Source organism: Lactuca serriola, chromosome 6 (assembly GCF_051521515.1).
Source record: "Lactuca serriola cultivar US96UC23 chromosome 6, Lser_US96UC23_V15, whole genome shotgun sequence".
Lineage (NCBI taxonomy): Eukaryota > Viridiplantae > Streptophyta > Magnoliopsida > Asterales > Asteraceae > Lactuca > Lactuca serriola.
In genome coordinates, this window is record NC_136413.1 from 106,328,380 (window position 1) to 106,349,754 (window position 21,375).

Consider the following 21,375-nt stretch of genomic DNA (forward strand, 5'->3'; position numbering starts at 1 on the left):
AATATATATAGTTTGAAATCAACAAATGTGTTCAAATGTTTGAGAAAATGATTTTTGACGTTAACATTGATTTCAAAACCTTTTTATTCTCTTCCATTGGTGAATCCCCTGTTACTCACATCGCATCCATTATACTAAGGAAGCGTTATAATATTAACAACAAATGGAAAATTAACTGTAGAACCCACTTAGAACTAAAGATTTGAATATAAAACTTCATCCAACAACTTGAGTACAACTCCATCAAGCTTAATCAGATGGAATCATCCATTCCATGGATAGAATAGTGATACCTTGATGTCCTAGAGTATGTTATCATCATCAATACTCCTTCAAATCATATGTGAATCATCAAAATCATTTGTTTGAAGGTTAGGTTTATAAAAACCAAAAAATCTCCATCAAACTTCAATCAAACAACTTTGAAGGAAGTTGATGATGAAGTAAAGTTCTAAAGATGACATATCACCTAGAAACTTCAAAGAATCAACAAATGGAACAATGAGTTTGGATTCAAAGACATAACATCGAACTCTAGATATGGAATGAAGATTTTGAAGAGGAATTATACCTTTTAAACACTAGAATTGAAGAGGAAAAGGTTAATTCTTCACTTCGACACACAAAAAGGAGCTCAAACTCCACCATGGAAGCATGTGTCATCATCAAACTCAAAATCTCTCTACTTTAAATTCTCTTTGAATCAAGAGAGAGATAGAGAGGGGATGGAAGAACACTAGCTTTCATACTTATGAAAATTACACTATAAACCCTCAAGTTATTTATTTAACATATTGGCAACAATATTATTTTACATAATTACCCACTTACTCATTCACCATCCTTTTTCTAAAAATTTAATCCTCATACGGCTTAATCAATTTAACTCAAGATTAACTCTAATTTTACAATTTGATCATTAAGATCATTCTAACATTATTTCTTCATTTTGATTCTAGTGACTTTTCATTTTATATTTATCATAATATCTATATCTATTAACTAATTGAGTTCATTTTTTATTTCATCTTATTAATTTATTTTATTGTATTTTATATATTTATTAAAAGAATAAATTTTACCAAAAAATAACACAAAAATTTTAGTCCGATATCGAGGATATTACTAATTAATTCTACATTTGCTAAGAAAGTTTTAGAAAATAAATTTATTACTTAAAGTTGGCTAATTAGACTAGTTTGTAGTTGGGCATTCTACTTTCACAAGTATTTCCATAGACTCCATTCAATATATGAAACAAACGTAGTTAGTTCAAGCAAAAATTAGTGTAGCTTGGTAGATTCAAAACAAATTTGTGAAAGCTTTCAACTTATTTTGTATAGTTTAGCCCAAAATAAGACAATGTCAAAATTAGTTGAATGTTAAGTTTAACGGAAGTGCCAAAATTGGTACAAGATTTGCAGAAGTCTTCAACATTTTTTTCATGTGAACGGCTTATTTCATGCTCCTTTGAGTAAAATGTGAAGAATTCGTAGTTAGCTTAAATTATACCCTCTTTATTTGTGAAAAAATGTTAGTTATTCTTCTAGTAATTATAACTCTTAAGTTTCTTGACACTACGCCCACACAACAAGCACAATATATAGTAGCCCGTTAGGGGAATACATCAAAGCATATTTCTCATAATGAGCGAACTTACACGAGATTGGAAACTCACATACTACAACTTCTAAGATTCAAAACTTTTACCGTTTCAACAAAAAATACCAATATAGTTTTTTTATTTAATGTTAAGATTCTTATATAAAAGGGGTAAACTTATGAGTTACTATAATATTACAAATACATGTCGTAATTACGTGTAGAACCACTTTCACATGAAGAATTTACAAAACCAACATCAATAATAATCTCATCAAGAACAAGAATTTGGAACTTAAACCTCTTTGTGGTATTTTTAACTCCTCCATGCATGATTATATCTGGATGAACGGAATGGTCAAATCAAGAGCTCGACGAATCTTTGTAGGGTCAAAGACCTCAACCACAATCGAAAAAACTGATCTAACGGGCCGATGATCGGACATTTGTGAATCCACACTTTCATAACGAAGTTGTTCAATGCCTTTTCCCTTCCATAAAATACGATCACACCTGCATTTTATGACTTAGGTTCATTATGTTTTCAATCGATAATAATATAAATACATTTGAGTTTATCCAGACCTTTAGCTTGTAATTTTTTTTCACAAAATGTGAATATGAATATTAAGTTATCACAACCAGCAAGGTTTTATTGTGAACAAAGAGGGTAAATTATATAATAAAAAAATAGATTATTTTAAAATTATATATATATATATATATATATATATATATATATATATATATATATATATATATATATATATAATATGAGGGAATGAATCATGACCACTCATTTCAAATCTGTCAGTTAAGCGCTCTAGTGTATCGGGACGACTGAGCATATCATACTCATATATGAATATGTATATTCATATTCATATATGAATAAGTATGTGTCCATTCACAAGTGATTAATCATATATATAGGGTGGTTGGTGGCAGTTAGTGGCAGAGGTGGTGATAGTGACACTGATGGTAGCGATGGTGACGGTTACAGTAGCGAGGATGGTGGCAACACTAGCGGACATGGTGCTGGTAGATGTGGCAGAGGTGGTTGTGGTGGTGGTAGTAGCGGTGGTGGTGGCGGTGATAGTGACGGTGGGTAGCAGAGATGTTGGTGACCATGAAAGTGTTGATCACAGTGGCGAAGGTGATGATGGAGGTGGTGGTGACGGCTGTGGTAGTTAGTGGTGGTGGTATGGTAGCGGTAGCGGTGGTAGTGGTACAGACATTGGAGGAGGTGGTGGTGACAACAGTGATGAAGGTGGTGATGGAGGTAACGATGGCAATGGCGGAGGTAGTAGACGTGGTGGAAGTGGCAGTGGAAAGGTGGTGGAGGGGAGGGTAGGTGGTGTGTGTGTGCGTGTATATATATATATATATATATATATATATATATATATATATATATATATATATATATATATATATATATATATATATATATATATATATATATATATATATTAGGCGAATATCCTCGCGTTGCGCATAATACAACAATATATTTGAAAGTTTTACAAATATATGTTTTTTAAATATATCAATGATGTTGTTGTTAGCTCTTATATAATAAATCTTATAATAAATTGGTATAAACATTGTTTTTTTAGTTATATGATAACGTAGACGTCTTTTAATATTTATAATTTCAATTGTCTCAATGGTTTCTACTTGCATGTTACTTATGAATAAAATTAAATATAATATATGGTTTATTGATATTTATAGTTGTTATGATTATTATTTTTTTGGTTTGAAATTAATTCATAAACATTTTAGTATGATTAATTAATTTTAAAAAGTTTATTTGCTTAAAATTTTAATTTCAATCGTTGAAATTATTTAAAATATCAAACATTATTTTTGTTTTTAAAGATAACAATATAATTTTTGTATATAACGATACTTTTTAACTATTGTTGTTTTAAGTTAATGTAAAATATCGTATTTGGAAACTCGTAATTATTTTAATTTGGTTTCAGAAATTTAATTTTTTTAAAAATTTATTTGATGAACATGATAGTTTCTTTGATTGTAATTATTTAAAATAACAAGCATTGTTTTTTTTTGTTTTAAAGATAAGATTGTAAGTTTTATATAATATCAATTTTAACTATTCTTATTGTAAGTTATTTTTAAACTACTTATTTGAAAATTCTTAATGATTATAAAAAATAGTTTTTATGGTTTTTTTTTGTTAATTTAGGATTATAATTTAGGTTTAACAATATAATTTATAACTTTTAGCAATGTATTATATAATCTCTAGATTTTCTTCAAGTTTAACTGAAATTTTGATTTAAGTTAATTGTTTAACATATTTTGAAGTTAATATATTAACTATTTTACATAAAATCGTAGATTATACAAAAGTTGTGACTTTAAAATAATAATTGCTAGCATACGACAACGTATTTAAACTTATAATTAACTATAATGTGATAAAAAGTTAAAGTAATAATTTTGTAAATACAAGTAAAATATGATATTTTAATATTGTAGTTTAGTTAAATTATGATTAGAATTTAGTTTTTACATTAATTTAACATTATTAACCAATTTATAATAATTATTAGAAAGAAATTGAAAAGTCATGGAGGTTACAAATGCATGTGGTGCAAGCAAAAATGTCTCTTTTATAAGTATACTAGGCGAATGTTCACGCGTTGCGCAGAAACACCTATATAGTTGAAATCTTTACAAATATATTTATTCTTAAATATAACAATAGCGTTGTTGTTAAATTTGATATAATAATTTGAATATTAAGGTGATATAATATATTGATTATTTTGAATAACGTTGTTTTAATGATCTCTACTCGCGGGTTACTCATGAATGAAAATAAAAATAATATATGATTTAATGTTATTTATAGTTGTTGTTATTGTTAATTATTTTTTAAAATTTTATTAGCGTAACGTTTAATTTGTATCATTATAATTATTTAAAACATCAAATATTGGTTTTTGTTTTTAAAATTAACAATATAATCATTTATACAGTGTTATTTTTAACTATTGTTATTGTAAGCTAATGACTATAAAAATACTCTTGGAAATACTTTAGTTAAATTGAAATTGCAATTTAGTTTCTGCATTTAGCACTACAATTTATCACTTTTAACTATTTATAAAATTTTTTTTTAGGTTTTTTTAAGTGGAATTGAAATTTATATTTAAATCGATCATGTAATGTTATATTTAAATTAACAATTTAAGTATTTTATCCAAACTGTTCAAAAATTGTAGCTTTAAACTGATAATTGTTTACATACAACAACATATTAAATATATTAAATTAAGTATAATATGTTAAAAATTAAAGACATAACTTTATAAGTAGAATTAAATATATTATTTTAATATTGCAATTTAGTTTATTTATGATTACACTTTATGTTTGATATTTATTTAACCTTATTAACCAACTTATAATCATTAATAGAAAGAAACTACAATTTATCACCTTTGACTATTTACAAAATATTCTTTGGGTTGTTTAAGTTAAACTAAAATTTATATTTAAGTTGACCTTATAATATTATATTTAAATTAATAATTTAAGTATTTTATCCAAAATGTTCAATAATTGAAGCTTTAAAATGATAATGGTTTACATACAACAACGTTTTAAAACTAATAAATTAAGTATACTATGTTAAAATTTAAAGACAAAACTTTATAAGTAAAAGTAAAGATATTATTTTAATATTGAAATTTAGTTTATATATGAGTACACTTTAGGTTAGATATTTATTTAACCTTATTAACCAACTTATAATCATTATTAGAGAGAAACTGAAAAGTCATGGGAGTTTCAAATGAATGTGGTGAAAGGAAAAATACTTCCTTTATAAGTATACTAGGTGAATACACGCACGTTGCGTAGAATACAATAATATATTTGAAATATTTACAAATATATGTTTTTTAAATATATATCAATGACATTTTTGTTAGCTCTTATATAATAAATCTTATAATAAGTTGGTATAAACATTGTTTGTTTTAAATTATATGATAACGTAGACATTTTTTAAAGTTCTATAATCTCAATTGTCTCAATGGCCTCTACCTGCGGGTTAGTGATGAATTAAATTATATATAAAATATGGTTTAATGATACTTATAGTTGTTGTTATGATTAATTCTTATATTCTAGTGTTCGTATTACGTATTTTATAGTATTTCAATGTCAAATATGATAAAAATATTGTTCTAGAATATTAGAATATTACATATATTATACTTTTATGAACACTAAGAGAATGGGAGGGAGAGAGAGAGAGAGAAAGAGAGAGAGAGAGAGAGAAAGAGAGAGAGAGAGAGAGAGAGAGAGTGTGTGTGTGTGTGATTGATGTTGAGAACCAAAAGATTTGTGAGAACTTGCGAACTCATAATCAACTCATCATTTTTCAACATCAATCTTTTCCAAATGTTGCGTCTAAGCCATATCAAGAATTAAAAAAGATTTGACGATTTTTTTTTTTGGTTTTTTGTATAACTGTTGATGAGCATAATCAGTGGTCATATAGACTGCTAAGGAGCACACTCAGCAGTCATATGGATTGCTGATTTCTCATCAACAGTCCATATGGCTGCTGATTGTGCACATTCGATGTCCATATGACTGCTAATTGTGCTTATGAGCAGTCCATATGATTACTGATATTGCATACATGCAAATTTCCAAAAAAAAATGTCAAATATTTTTTTAGCCTACATATGACTTAGACACACCATTTGAAGAAGATTGATGTTTTTGGTTTTGAAAGTTGATGAGTTGATTATGAGTTTCGAAGTTCACACGCTTTTTTTCGTTCTCACAAGAATCAGTCCTATATATATATATATATATATATATATATATATATATATATATATATATATATATATATATATATATTCAAAAGAGATATACCAAAGGTACGTGTAAAGTAAAAGGATATGCCAAAATGATGGATTTAGTTTTTCGGTTTTCCATACTCGGTTCGGGTTTAAACCTAAACCCATTCAAAAGTTTAACTTGCTGGGAATTGAGAAGCTTGTGTTGCTTATATAACAAATGTATAGGAGCTATGTTTCATGTTATGGAAGATGTGGGAAAATTTTAGAATTATAAGAAACAAGTTGAACGGATATAGGAGAGAAACTAATAAACAAAATAAAATACACCCGTGTCAAGACCGAGATTCAAAATAGGGACATCCAAGCTAAAAGTTCAGCACTTTACCACTTGGATAACTCGATACTTGTGTTTAATATTCACAAAATCATAATAGGTATAAAATATGGATAATTTAATATACAATCCTTTTATATAGTTGTGAAAATAAAAGAAAAAAAAATGTAAGAAAGAAGATTCAAACTTGCAACCTTTGGAAAAATGCCTTATCGCCATAACCACCTGAACCAACTACAACTTTTGCTATTTTTTTCGCTAAACATATTTATATTATGTATATATACACTACATAAAATGAAATTTTCTTAAAAGAATTAAACTAATGGAAAAAGTTTATGGGGCATCTCGGGCTATCCCAGGCTTTACATTGGATCCGCCCCTGGGTATGTGGGTCTTTTATTAGAAGGAAGAATAAAATTTAATTCTTTCATCCATATCCTAGACATTCAGAAATCCACGGAAGTGTTCGCCATAATTAAAATTCAACTTTTTCTTAGGAGATTTGAAAGAGGATTGAACACACGTAATTTCAGTATGTAGCTTTAGAAAAAGCGTATAAATATTGTCTAATTTTTTTTTTATTTTTTAGAACTTTCTCATAACATGAGACATATTTAGCCTTAAAAAGGTTGTTTGGTTGACCTCAAAACTATCAAAACATTCACATACCATGCTGGTGTTCTTCTTTTCTCCTCTTCTTTTGGAGTTTCACCTATATAGTGATCTGAATTGATCTTATACTTGTAAGTGGGTGGGAAGTTGATAACGCCTTCCTTCCATCCCTCGAAGACACACCCGCTTCTAAGCTCTTTGCATAACTGTCATTAATATTAAACTGTAACTATTTGGATGACGAAGAGAATAATGGCTTTTATGTCTTTTTCACGGGTTTTATGTGTTTTGCATAGATTAGAACCGAGAGAGTCTTTGTTCCATCTTTTTGGATGTGATAGAAAATTAAAAATTTTGTCCCGTGAAATTGCATTGCACATCAAAGGCAGTAGAAGGTCGCCATGTTTTTTTATCGCCTAACAAATAGAGTCCTAAACATGACATATGCTAAACATTATAAACATGACTATAATTACTTTACCTGATCGTTATATAGCAGTTTATCCCACTGCTTCAGGGCAACAATTTTTCTGACGTCTATGTCTGCCATATTGATACGATAATTCAAATCGCCAAACCAGAATATCTGGCTGTTTAATTGAGAAAGAATGACTTAGTATCAAAAGTATGAAAATGGAGGCTTTCCTAGCTAGGTCCTAACTTTTTTACAAATCTAAACTATTTCTTATATCCACATCATTTCTAAGATATTAATTAAACCATCGTTTATCTAGACAACACTTGAAAGAAAAAAGAAAGAAAAAAACATGGCCTTACTCATGAGATGGAATTGTTTTTGGTTGATCATGGTCTAATACAGATAAGAAATGAGTTCGTCTCAAGATTTCATTAACATCAGAGTTGCGCCTCCCATCATCCCTGTCCTTGTGTCCGGAGGTCAAATGAGAACAAACGAAACATATGCGTGTTTGATAAAGAGACATGCTAACGGAAATAGATCCCTGAATCAAAAACTTTCAATTATGTTCTTCTCAATAAGAAGGCCTAGAAGCAAGAAAGAACAATGTAAGTTCATTTATTTGTGTGTTATAGTATATTGCATTCTTACTTTTGCTTCGTGGCATTACAACCTTACAACGATACAACATGATACTTTCATTTTCTTCTTATTAAGGCATTGGGTGAGTTATCCATTAGAAAAAGGTATTATACTTTGGAAAATGTACCCTTGCAACAACGTACTTTTCCTTATTTTCTTATAAAGACATTATAGTATGAAAGGTCCACCAATTGTAGTAGTCTAGTTCTAGTTATTTTATTTTCATGACATTATACTTTGAAAACTCACCACTTATAGCAACATAAATTGGTTTCAATTTAAATGACATTGTTATAATTGTGTAGATTTTTCAGATTACAATATACTAGGAGGACATGAGTGTATTTTGATGTTTTTTCAAATCATGGAGTTATACTTTGAAAATTCTAAAATGATATGAATGTACTTTCAAAATTATTTTTTAATTAGGACATTATACATTAAAAATTTACCCAATTATAGGAGTGATAATTGTTTTTGAATTTGTCTACAGTTTTATAACTTGATATATTTTTTCATAGTAGAATGTTCTAATAGGAGGAAAGAAAAGTATGATGCTATAATAAATAAGTTAATCAAAGTATCTTGTTAATTATTGTGCACATACAAAGACTTCTCATCATGGTTTGATTCAATAAGATGCAAAAAGTTACCTTGTTTCCCATGTAGCCCATTAGCCCGATGCCAATGGGCGTTACTTTTACGTTGCTGATATGCCTTCTCAACCTTTTACGAACCCAAATCGAAAGGTATATACCCACCATCTGCTTACTTACGATTCGCACATACCTAATACATAACAAGTACTTTTGGTTTAGTTTGGTCTAGTACTATTAAGTTTAATTTGTCATATTACAACCCGATCCGTATCAAAGGGAGTTTAAATTAATTAAGCTAATCATGTTTTATATATTCTTAAAAAGGAAATTGTTTATTGTTTTGATATAACAGACAACATATGAGAAAATACGGAAAAGTACTTACAACTTCACCATTTTATCAAATTAGTCACATCATTATTTTCTATATTAAAACATTATATTCTTTGAACTGGTTCTAAAATGACCATTTTTGTTGCTCATCCGATTTTGAGAAATGGTAAACACATCCACGCATGTACTTCCATCATTATTAATTTCGCCACAAAACTATTAATTTCTTTAAATTTTACTATTATCATAATAGATTAGTTAAAGTGATACAATATAACCGTTTATTAGCTAAGTCGATACGATTGTCATTATCTATATTTTTACAATTATATCAAAATAGGGTAATGAGAAAGATGTTTTTCATAAAATATGTGTAACGATTTAAATGCTACCAAAAATAGTTACACAACTAAATTCGATAATATAGCGGAAATACAAGGTATTTTTTCCTACAAGGTTGAGAAACATACCTATCAATTTTTTGGCCACTAGTTATGGGTGAATTTCCTTGTTCAACTTTTATTCCGTCCATGAGAGAATCATCATCTTCTTCCATCACTCGTCCGAATAAATCATAGAGAGAATCAACAAGATCGGCCCTTTCTTGTTTCTCCGTCCAAAGCAAACCCATGTCACACGAGCTATGACGCACTATTCTCAAACCCCCAGGATCAACCACATGGTCTCGCGGACCGAAATTGTTAGCTGTTAAGTAGGAACAAGAATATTGTGGTTAGTTGTGCTAGCAAAAGTCAGTGTATGATATATTCTATTCTCTCTTTAACTAGTATAAAGATACAAATACTTTGTAGTTCAATTGAGGAATACAATTCAAATGATTTCGTTGAATACTCAAAGTGTCACATACATTCATGGGTTAACCAATCTTTACCAACTTGATATGGGCTAATAGCACTCTACGTAAGTTGTTACCTGAAAAACGAATATCTTGTTTTCTATCCAATGTGTATTCAGGCCAATCGAGGCCGTATAATCCCGTTAACCAAGTAATCTCTTTCCTTTCGGGATCGGTGATTTCTGTTGTTGACCGGAAATCCACATTGCTTTTGATCTCGGCAACAGGAGAGGTCGGGGCACTATAGCTTTTAGGTATGTATTCGGGTTCTTGTGATTTGTTAAGAGATTTTCGAATGAATGCCTCCCATTTTATAATCGGTGCTCGAGTCTCGGCTCCAAGCACATTCCCCGCATTCAAAGGAACAACTTCTTGAAAACTGTTAACCAAAATTTCTGTTAGATATTCTGGTTTTATTAAAATGTTATTTAAAAAAGAAATTCAAACTCATAAACAACAATTTTAATTCGGATGCAACAAGTGAATTAGATAATTTTCTAAACCAAACTTCGATGTATTCTAAACATTGTCATTATCAATAACGACACAACAAATTTCACATAACACATGTGAAATTTGTCTACAGTGGCATTGACCTTTTGCTTCAACCGTTTTATAATATTGGAAAAGGAAAACTGCAATAAAATACTTATATATTGACATAATAATCGATTTAGTCATTATATTTATTTTACTTAATTAAGTTCAAAAACAGGTAACCGTATTCAATTAAACCCTTTTAACCAATCAACATGTCATCCAATTTTTAAAAATTATATTTTTGGTCCAGATTTCAAAATTTATTACCATTTTGGTCGAAATTTTACACTTTTGGCCCAAATTTTAAATTTTATTACAAATTTGGTCCAAAATTTACCATTTTTGTCCATATTTTAGAACTTTGTTATGAATTCATCACAACTTTATTTTTTTTAATAACTTTTATCTCAAAATTTTGTTTCGAATATGTTTTTCTTTATAAAATCATATTTATACAAATAAGAACATATTTTTAATTAAAAAATCTTTTATTTTCTATATAAAAACTTTTTTGTATACGAAATACCAATTAATAAAAATAGGTATTTATTAAGTACATAAATATATATACAAATCCGTTTTTATAAAAAAAAATGTATATAGACACATATTTTATAAAAACAAATGTATAAAAACACCTATTTTATTATAAATACATTTGCATGTAAACACATATTTATAATATATATATATATATATATATATATATATATATATATATATATATATATACCTATTTTATAATAAAGGCATTTGTATTCAATCACGTTTATATATAAAAATTATTCAAACACGTTTTTATAAAAAAATGTATACAAACACGATTTTATAAAAAAATATCGATACACACCGATTTGTGTGTATGTGTGTGTGTGTCTATATATATATATATATATATATATATATATATATATATATATATATATATATATATATATATATATAGTAAGAAAACAAGTGTTTGTTTATATATTTTTATATAAATATGTGTTTGTATACATTTTTTTTTGATAAAAACGGATTTGTATATATTTATGTATTTCATAAATACTTATTTTTATAAATAGATATTTCGTACGCAAAAAAGTTTTCAGTAATAAATATAAGATTTTTTTTTGTAAAAATATGTTTTTTTTGTATAAATATGATTTTTTAAAGAAAGAACATATTCGAAACAAAATTTTGAGAAAAAAAGTTGTAAAAAAACTCGGGTTAGGATGAATTCATAACAAAGTTCTAAAATTTAGGCCAAAAGGATAAATTTGGGACCAAGTTAGTAATAAAATTAAAAGTCTAGGCAAAAAATGTAGCTTTAGGACCAAATTTGTAACAAATTTTGAAATCTGGGCCAAAAATATAAATTTTTAAGTTGGATGACCTGTTGACGAGGTAAAAGGGTTAAATTGACTACGATTACGGGTTTGTATGACTTAATTTAATAAAAAAAAAAATACAAGGACTAAATCGATTATAAAACCAATATGTAAAGATTTTAATGCAATTTTCTATCGAAAAAACCAAAACTTTGTTATATTTTAATTCGTTGTTTAAATCAAAAGCTCCATACGAACAAAAGATATTAAATTTCGGAAGGATGAAAAAAAATTTACAAAACTTGACAGCAATGTTACACAACTACCACTAAAAACATAAGTTCCGTCAAAGCAAAATTACAACAATAACATTACTTTACCCGAGAATATATACGTCAGCCGGTTGGTGCATACTAAGCCAATCGTCGACATCAAGGCCATCAGGGGGAAGCCTTCCCGCAACATTCCATGTCCCGATCATTAACCTACAAGACATGAATGTGTGGGTGTTACAATATAATATATATACGAATATAAATTTTCAAGAATTGTGATTTTGATGGAGAAGCAAGTCTATTATATTTATAGCCAAACCTCAAATCTTTCGTTTTTATATCGTGAAGATCCTCTGATTTCCCCCTTTTGTGTTTTACCAACGGTTTTGCAGGCGTCACTAAAAATGTACAACCATTAAACCTGCTTAGAAAAGCTCTTTAGCAACGATTAAGTAGAAATATTATTTGAAAATTAAATTAGGGATGAACTACAGTTTGGTCACATTAGGACCAGATTAATTAGCGACGGATTTGCAATGGATTCCAGGCGTGTCAGATTAGCGAGAGATTGGTTGCGGATTATGGACTGATATATTAGAAACGGAATTAATGACAGATGAGATGAGCAGATGGACGAATACCAACATTTTAATATACTAAAATTGCATTGTTTTGTCATTATTTGAATATTTTATGATCTATAACATCTACTGTTTTACATTTGCATTTATTTTATTTTCATTTAGTGATTAAAACAAATTATTTTTCAAAAAAAAATGAGATAATTACCATTTGAGGCTTCGCTCAAGCATGTTATTTTCATTTAGTGATTAAAACAAATTATTTTTCAAAAAAAAATGAGATAATTACCATTTGAGGCTTCGCTCAAGCATGTTATTTTCAAAAAAAATGAATATTTTATGATCTATAACATCTACTGTTTTACATTTGCATTTTATTTTCATTTAGTGATTAAAACAAATTATTTTTCAAAAAAAATGAGATAATTACCATTTGAGGCTTCGCTCAAGCATGTAGACATGTTCGTTTGTATTATAGGAGAATTCTCCTCATTAAAACCCATATGTTCCCGTTTACGAGAAGAACCTGCAAAACGTTCAAACAATGATAACTAAAAAGTAAGGGGTGTTTGAGATCGCTTTTAAAACAATTTTTGTTTTTTAACATTTCCAAAAAGTTAAAAAATGATTAAAAGATGTTTGGGTAATACAAAAGATCTTTTAAAATAACTTTTTTTTTGTAGGAGGAAAAGTTAGTGATTCAAAAGTCACAAAATCCTATATTTTTGTGACCTTTAGGGCTTTTTAACATAAAAAGATGGTTTTTACCCTAAAAACAAATACAAACACATTTTAAAAACTATCTTTTAAAAAAAATCACTAGCTAAAAGTCTTTTTATTAAAAAGACTTTTAATATCAAAAAGTAATCTCAAACACTTAAGTTGTACTATGTTTTTGCATATATTAGAAACAATGCCACAAAGAATGATTTCAATGACATCTAAAATGCAACTTTTTTCCCATCTACTAAGATAGGACAAGGGCTCGCCTCACTCACTTTTTTATGAAAATGACATAAATGACCTTCTCACAATCATGATTGAAAATTGCCCTTGAGAAGAGCTCACTTTTTTATGAAAATGACATAAATGACCTTCTCACAATCATGATTGAAAATTGCCCTAGAAATCTTCTCAAGTCTTAATATTAAACGCACCCTAAAGCTAGAAAAATTAAAGTTTTTTCATGATCAAAACATACCATCATCTTCACTTTCAGTATCCATTTCGTCTTCACTAAAATCATTATTCTTTGGATGAATATTTAACCATTTTTTCATCACAATTGACGGCCAAAATGCCTACAAAAACGCGCATCCTTCAAACAAAAAAAATCATCAAGAAAAGAAATAAAGTTTACTCAAAATATACCACAGATCGTTTCCCTCTTCGAACTTGCATGCTTCCAAAGAATTATCAAAACTCAAAAGCCCGGAAGAAAAAGATGTGAACTTTAAGAAACAGTTGAATGTGAAGTTTATTAAAATGAATTCACCGTTCCAAAAGCCATGTTCATATAAATAATTTTTCAACACGGAAACTCACAAACTCAACTTGCAAGAAAAATCAATATTTTGGACCTCACTACAAAAAACTTACATGAAACATCACAATCCTTTCAAATAACGACATAAAAAAAAGCCAAATAGCAACAAGACATCACTTTCAAACACAACTTCAGATCTAAGAGATAATGTAGTTTATGTAAGATCACCAACCAAAACATTACTTAAATTATGATTTATTTGGTTAGACAGAAAAATTTATAACATGTTAAGAATGTATTCAATCAAACTCACTTGACAAAATCAACATAATATAATGATTACACAGAAAGGGTTATCGGCAACAACGTCGATAGTTGTATTTACCAAAAGTCATATATCTTGATAGAAAAATGTCATCAAACTCAATGAATAAAAAATGTGTGGGTCCTATTCTTTTTAATATATATATATATATATATATATATATATATATATATATATATATATATATATATATATATATATATATATATATATATAGGTAAGTTCAATTGAGAAAATAAAAGGTTGAGAATGAGAATTCATTCTCAGCCAATTATTTATTTTTGCCGCAAAACGTTTCGACGTACCGGGCCGGCGAAGATGAGTAATATTCATATATGAATATAAATATAAATATATTAATATATGAATACATCACCTACCCTCCACCACCAACCACCATCGCAATCTCCGTTACCACCGCCACCTCCATAACCAACCACCTCCAACAACCGGCAGCTCCGCCACCACCCACCGCCGCCATATTCATATATGAATAATCACTTATGTTATACTTATTCGTGTGTATATATATATATATATATATATATATATATATATATATATATATATACACACACTTATTCATAAATGAATATGATTTGTTCCGTCGGCCCGGTATACTGGAGCACTTTAGCGACAGATTCGAAATGAGTGGCCCAGATTCATTCATTCGTTCTCAATCTATTTTTTCTCAAATGAACCCCTTTATATATATATATATATATATATATATATATATATATATATATATATATATATATATATATATATATATATATATATAGGAAGGTAAGAAGTTTTTTTTTCTATATATTTTTTTGACGAACAAAAAAAATGAATCACTAGATGATTCATTTGTAAGATGATTCACAAGAAAAAATTCCCAAAAAAACATCTCTATGATTCATTTTTAAGTAAATTAAGAAAAAATTAACTTTTGTAACAATTTTAGTGAATAACAACAAAGTCATTGTATAAATGAATCATCGAGATGTTTTTTTGAGAATTTTTTTTTGTGAATCATCTTACAAATGAATCATCTAATGATTCATTTTGTTTGTTCGCAAAAAAAATATGCAGAAAAAAAACTTCTTACCTTCCTACTAAAAATCTCTTTCTTATTTGATCTTGACTACATATATATATATATATATATATATATATATATATATATATATATATATATATATATATATATATATAATTTTTTTTGAAACGGCAAATTTAACCTACTCCCAAACTACACCTAAAATCTATCTATGTCCACGATGAGACTTGAACCCTCAACCTCAAGGAGGGAGAGCAACACCAGATACCGTTGGGCTACAAGCCTTTGGTACGTATGAACTTAATGATGAAATTATTTTAATATAATATATATTTAGTAGGCATGACAATTGAGTCATGTTTGGGTTGATGGGTCACGGGTTGGCATGTCAGAATACATTGACTCAACCCAAATCATAAAATAGACGGGATGATGGGTTGATGGGTCACGGGTTGGTAGGTTGGAAACATCAACCCAACCTATCCCACATAACCCATTTAAGTATATGAGTTTGCGGGTTAGTGTTGGATTAATTTCGTATCAAAGAGTTGACGGGTCATTTTCGAATAACTTTCAACATGCTAAATTTATAAGATTTACACACATCTCTAAATTAATTAATAATTAGCATTATACCTTGAATAGAATAATATAAACAACCAAATACACGCCTCTCACGTCTGGAACATTGGATCGAGAATTGGATTTGGAATTTGGAGTGTTAGGACATAGTTACGTTGTATATCGACTATATTCCATTAATTTGAGGTTAGGAGTGATAGGATTTGGGGTTAGGAGTGTTAGGTATGTCGTATATCGACTATATTCCAATAATTTATAAATAAAGTTTTTTTGTTTCTTAAAAAGAAAATGTAATATATATATATATATATATATATATATATATATATATATATATATATATATATATATATATATATATATAGTTGAGTTGACAGGTTGAAAATCTCAACCCAAATCCGTTTATTTACGTGTCGAGTAATGGTTGGTTCGAGAATTGCTACCCCTATTATTTAGTGGGCCCCCACAGTCTTTAATAATTTTATATTAACATATTAGACCCTTTAATCTTATATCTGTAAATTTATATATTTATAAAAATATTTATGCTGAAATATAAATTACATCATCAGATAGGTATTGACGATGCGGTTAACATGAGACCAAAATGTAATATTTTTTGATATTTTTTTATAATCTTACTTTTATCAAACTTACATACCCCTTTAGACAATTATTTAAAGATATATGATATAAATCTGAATATTTTAAAACTACGTCCAAAATGGATTATGATATTATAAAAGGGAAATGACACAAATTTCCTACAATGTTTATAGAATTGGTCAATTCAATCCCTAAAATTATTTTGTTGTTTTATGGGGGCATAACGTCAGAAGCAACTTGTCTTTTTTGTCATTGGGACTAGGGATGTCAACGGGACCAAACGAGAGAGGGAATAGCTGCCCCCGCCCCCGCTCCTGAAATCAGTTGTTGCCCCAGCCCCCGGATCCCCCATTTACATAGCCCCCGATCCCGCCCCCGGTTACCTCCATTGCCCCCGCTCCCGCCTCCGTTCCCCCGGTTTATAAGCTTAAAATTCGTTTTTTTTTTTTTTTTTTTTTTTTTTTTTTTTTTTTTTTTGCTAAAAAGCTGCTTTGTTTTAGGCTAAAAAAACTATTTTTAATAACTTTAAAAGCTTAAAACCTAATCTTTTAGAAACTAAAAAATTAAAAATCCAACATTATGAATCTAACATTACAAAACAACAATTCCAACAATCTTACAAATATAAAATACGACAAATCCAACATTACAAATATAAAATACTTACATGTCAAACAATATATGATCAATTCGTTACATCTTCAACATCCAATAATTGGAAACACGAAAGTGAAATCTGCACTAAAACTAAAATTAGAAAATCTATTTTGTATATGTATTTTATATTAAATATGTATATATATATATATATATATATATATATATATATATATATATATATATATATATATATATTCTACATAAATGTACAACCGGGGCCCCTATGGTAGTACGAGACGAAAATACCGACTCCCGACTCTGGTCCCAAAAATAAACGGGGTTTAAATATGCCCCGCCCCAGCTCCTGCTCCCGTTTTTTTTTTTTTTTTTTTTTTTTTTTTTTTTTTTTTAATTTAGTCCCGTAACAGTATTGGTGTCCTGCGCGAGCGGGGTCCAGGGGGGTTTTCGACATCCCTAATTGGGACCTATTTTAAGATGTTTTAGTGTCACATGTTCAAGATAAAGCTTGTGTAACAAACGGTTAAATTAGGTCTAAGTTTGTTGGTCAAACCATTGTGAACACAATTGTAATAGGGCCTATTGTAGGTTACTCTATCTTATGAATGCAAAATATATATTTGTTTGAGACACAATCTAACGTTTAACTGATTTTTCTTAAAAATAGAAAACAAAATGACTCGTGGAGATAATTGCACATTTGATTAGAAAATTTTGAGAACGCCTTTGAATTTGACTTATTTATAACGTTTGATTCTATTTTAATAATAATTTTATCCTGAAGCTAAACCGGTTTCATGAAAGTTATCGAATAGTAACCATTTAAACATGGAACTTTAATTGTTGTTTTTAACATGGTTTCGGGTATCAGAATTTCATTATGGGTACACTTTTGGAATCACCACTCGTGTAACTAGGGATGAGCATCAGAACGGGGTACCCGTTTTTGGAACCGGAACCGCCTCGGAACTGCCGGTTTTAGAACCGGTTCCGGTTCCGGTTCCTAAAGTTATGGAACCGCCTAAGGCGGTTCCGGTTCCGGTTCTCGTTTTTTCGGAACCGCTACTCGCTGGGTACCCGCCGGAACCGGTTTATATATATATATATATATATATATATATATATATATATATATATATATATATATATATATATAATTTCATATAAAGGTGTGTTACTTAGACTGGTTTAGAATATATTGGTCCGATTTTGTCCGTCTTTGGTCCGAATTGATTTAATTTGGATCGAACTAAATTGCAGTTTTGTCGAAAAAAGTTAACAAAATTAATGCGACCGGGTTACCCGCTCCCGGAACCGGAACCGCCGGTTCCGGGACTGTTCCGGTTCCGGTTCTCGCCAAATGAGGCGGGTACCCGCCTACGCTCATCCCTACGCGTAACAATCAGATGACACGGACGAACTAGTTTTAAGAAATCGGTTTGCTAACTAGTGAAATAATATGACGAAAATAATAACATTATTATAAAACGCTTGCATGTGCATGGTTACATATTAAGCTTTCAAACCTTCATATATCTCAAAAAAAAAATATGATATGTATGTATATAAGTTATGTATTTTTATAAATACCCAAATACAATGTATGTTATGTATTTTTTTTTTAATAAAAACCAAGTACATGTATGTTAACGTATTCCACTAATAATAAGTTCAAGATAATAGAAAAACTATCTTTAGGACGGTCAAGCTAACGGTCGCGATCCATCCTAGCACTAGACCTGGGACCTCGCCCCTCGCGCTAGGACCCTGATGCTTGGCGTCCTTGCGCCCAGGTCCAATTCTTGACAACAATCTCTGGTCCATAACATGCCAAAACATAGTTGGTCGTTTCCCAAAGAAACAAGTGTAGTGCCCATGGCGCTACCCTCTATTTATTATGCACCAATAACAGACGACCATTAGTGGTGCACGATCCACTAATGGGATTCCTCCACGTCCTGTCAGCCGAGACGTGAGAAATGACATTGTTAGGATCATGTGCAGAGAACAACATGTATAAAAGGAACCCTTCTCCTCCAAAAGAAGGGATCACCTCCTTACTCTCCAAAACCCTAATTACCTTATTCTTATACATATACTAACTAAACCGTCAGAGCTTCATCTCGGGACCCCCTCCTAGACGTCGACTGACGTTATCTATTCATTAATGTGATTACATGAGGCTACCTAGATATAATCATCAAGTGACGAAGTTAAGTCCCAAGCACATACCACAACATTTGGTGACATATGGGCGTGTACTTAGAGTTACACAACCCGAGTATGACTCTAGACGTCGGCTATGACGGGAAAAGGACCTATGTCGTCCGGTGGAAGAGAAACAAGCCCACTCAGATCTATGTCGTCGCTCGATGGCACGCAAGCAACTGCATCAGAGGGACATGCCTCCACCCAAACGCTAGCAACACAAGCACCAGGTCCCACAATGGAAACCGCAGCGACAACAATAACTGTCATATGGTGACCGCCACCCGTCACACCAAAGCATCTGGTTACAACTGATGGGTTTTAGGTAAAACAAATAAACTAGAAAACAATTCCCAAGTTCACATGCAACATACTTTGGATCTATGTTTTAACTATTGAACATAAAACTTTGAATTGCAAAACAAGAACCCTAGAGTAGAGAGGCTATTTTTGAAATCTATAAACTAGGGTTTAGTAATTACATACCTTTCAATTGTTATAGTAAACAATTGATAATTCCCTTGATCTTGATCTTGATCTTCTTGGAAGCTTAGCACCACAAGTGTAATGCCTCTAATGGAGTCACACCCAAACTAGCAAGAAGGAAAGTAGAAGAGAGAAGGGAGAGGGAGTATGCAAAATTTCGGCCCTTAGGGTTTCTTCAAAAGAAAGAGTCACCAAAATATGAACCAGGAGGCTCCTTATATAGCTGAGGGATCTAGGGTTTAAGGGAAACCCTAGTTATCCTTTGCTTAGGGCCTAAGCAAACCCAAGGGACTTATCCAAGCCCCTATGGACGAAATTATTAGGGTTTCCCCTAAAGATTTCATCCACCCTTATCCAAGGGGGTTCTAGAGCCTTCCACTCAACTATTAGATAATTGGAAACTAGTCCCTGCACCTTATAATTAATTCTTTTAACCCTAAAATTAATTCTAATTAATTTATGGCTAACAATTAATTAAACAAAATGATTTCTTATTAATATATTAATCTTTTAACATATTAATAAATTCATTTATATTAATTTATCAATCTTATAATAAATTAATATCTCTCCTTTCATAATTTCCTTGTCTGGTTGCTAGGTTTGAGGGCAACCCAAAAGGACTGTGTTGCTATCAATTCAAGTACATACCAATTATAGTTATGGGATTAGACACCTAATCCAACAGTCTCCCACTTGGATGAGTCTGTAACTATAATTGCTAGTATGCCTTCTAAATTTGACCAGAAAATTGTAGCTTCTAAAAAAAAAACTGCTGCTGAACTCTGACCCAGTCAGTTACGTGTCCTAAGATAAGTGATCATATAATCCTTCGTTCTGCTAGATATCCCTAGACAAAAGACATGGAATGCAATCAACCTCTTTGTCCAGAATCTATGTTTCCCGATTCCTGATTTGTGATGATGTAGGACTTCTAATTGAACACATCAATTTAGTCCTGCCTGGGCCCAGCACATAAGTCAACACCAAATCATCGAGGGCCCCACAGATATCGCTTTTCCCGTTAGGGAAAAAGGAACGAATAAACA

The 21,375-nt window shown here is 29.9% G+C and overlaps 1 pseudogene across 1 annotated transcript; it reads right to left on the reverse strand.

Annotated features, from left to right (window-relative positions):
* Positions 1 to 1,757: 1,757 nt before the first annotated feature.
* Positions 1,758 to 14,493, reverse strand: LOC145056639 (type I inositol polyphosphate 5-phosphatase 2-like; annotated as a pseudogene). Its single transcript, XR_013685843.1, has 12 exons — positions 14,339 to 14,493; positions 14,169 to 14,268; positions 13,398 to 13,493; positions 12,706 to 12,784; positions 12,492 to 12,596; positions 10,336 to 10,637; positions 9,873 to 10,107; positions 9,124 to 9,259; positions 8,188 to 8,372; positions 7,892 to 8,000; positions 7,468 to 7,616; positions 1,758 to 2,115 (listed from the first exon to the last, which is right to left on the reverse strand). The product of XR_013685843.1 is annotated as a type I inositol polyphosphate 5-phosphatase 2-like (transcript).
* Between the last annotated feature and the right edge of the window lie 6,882 nt (positions 14,494 to 21,375).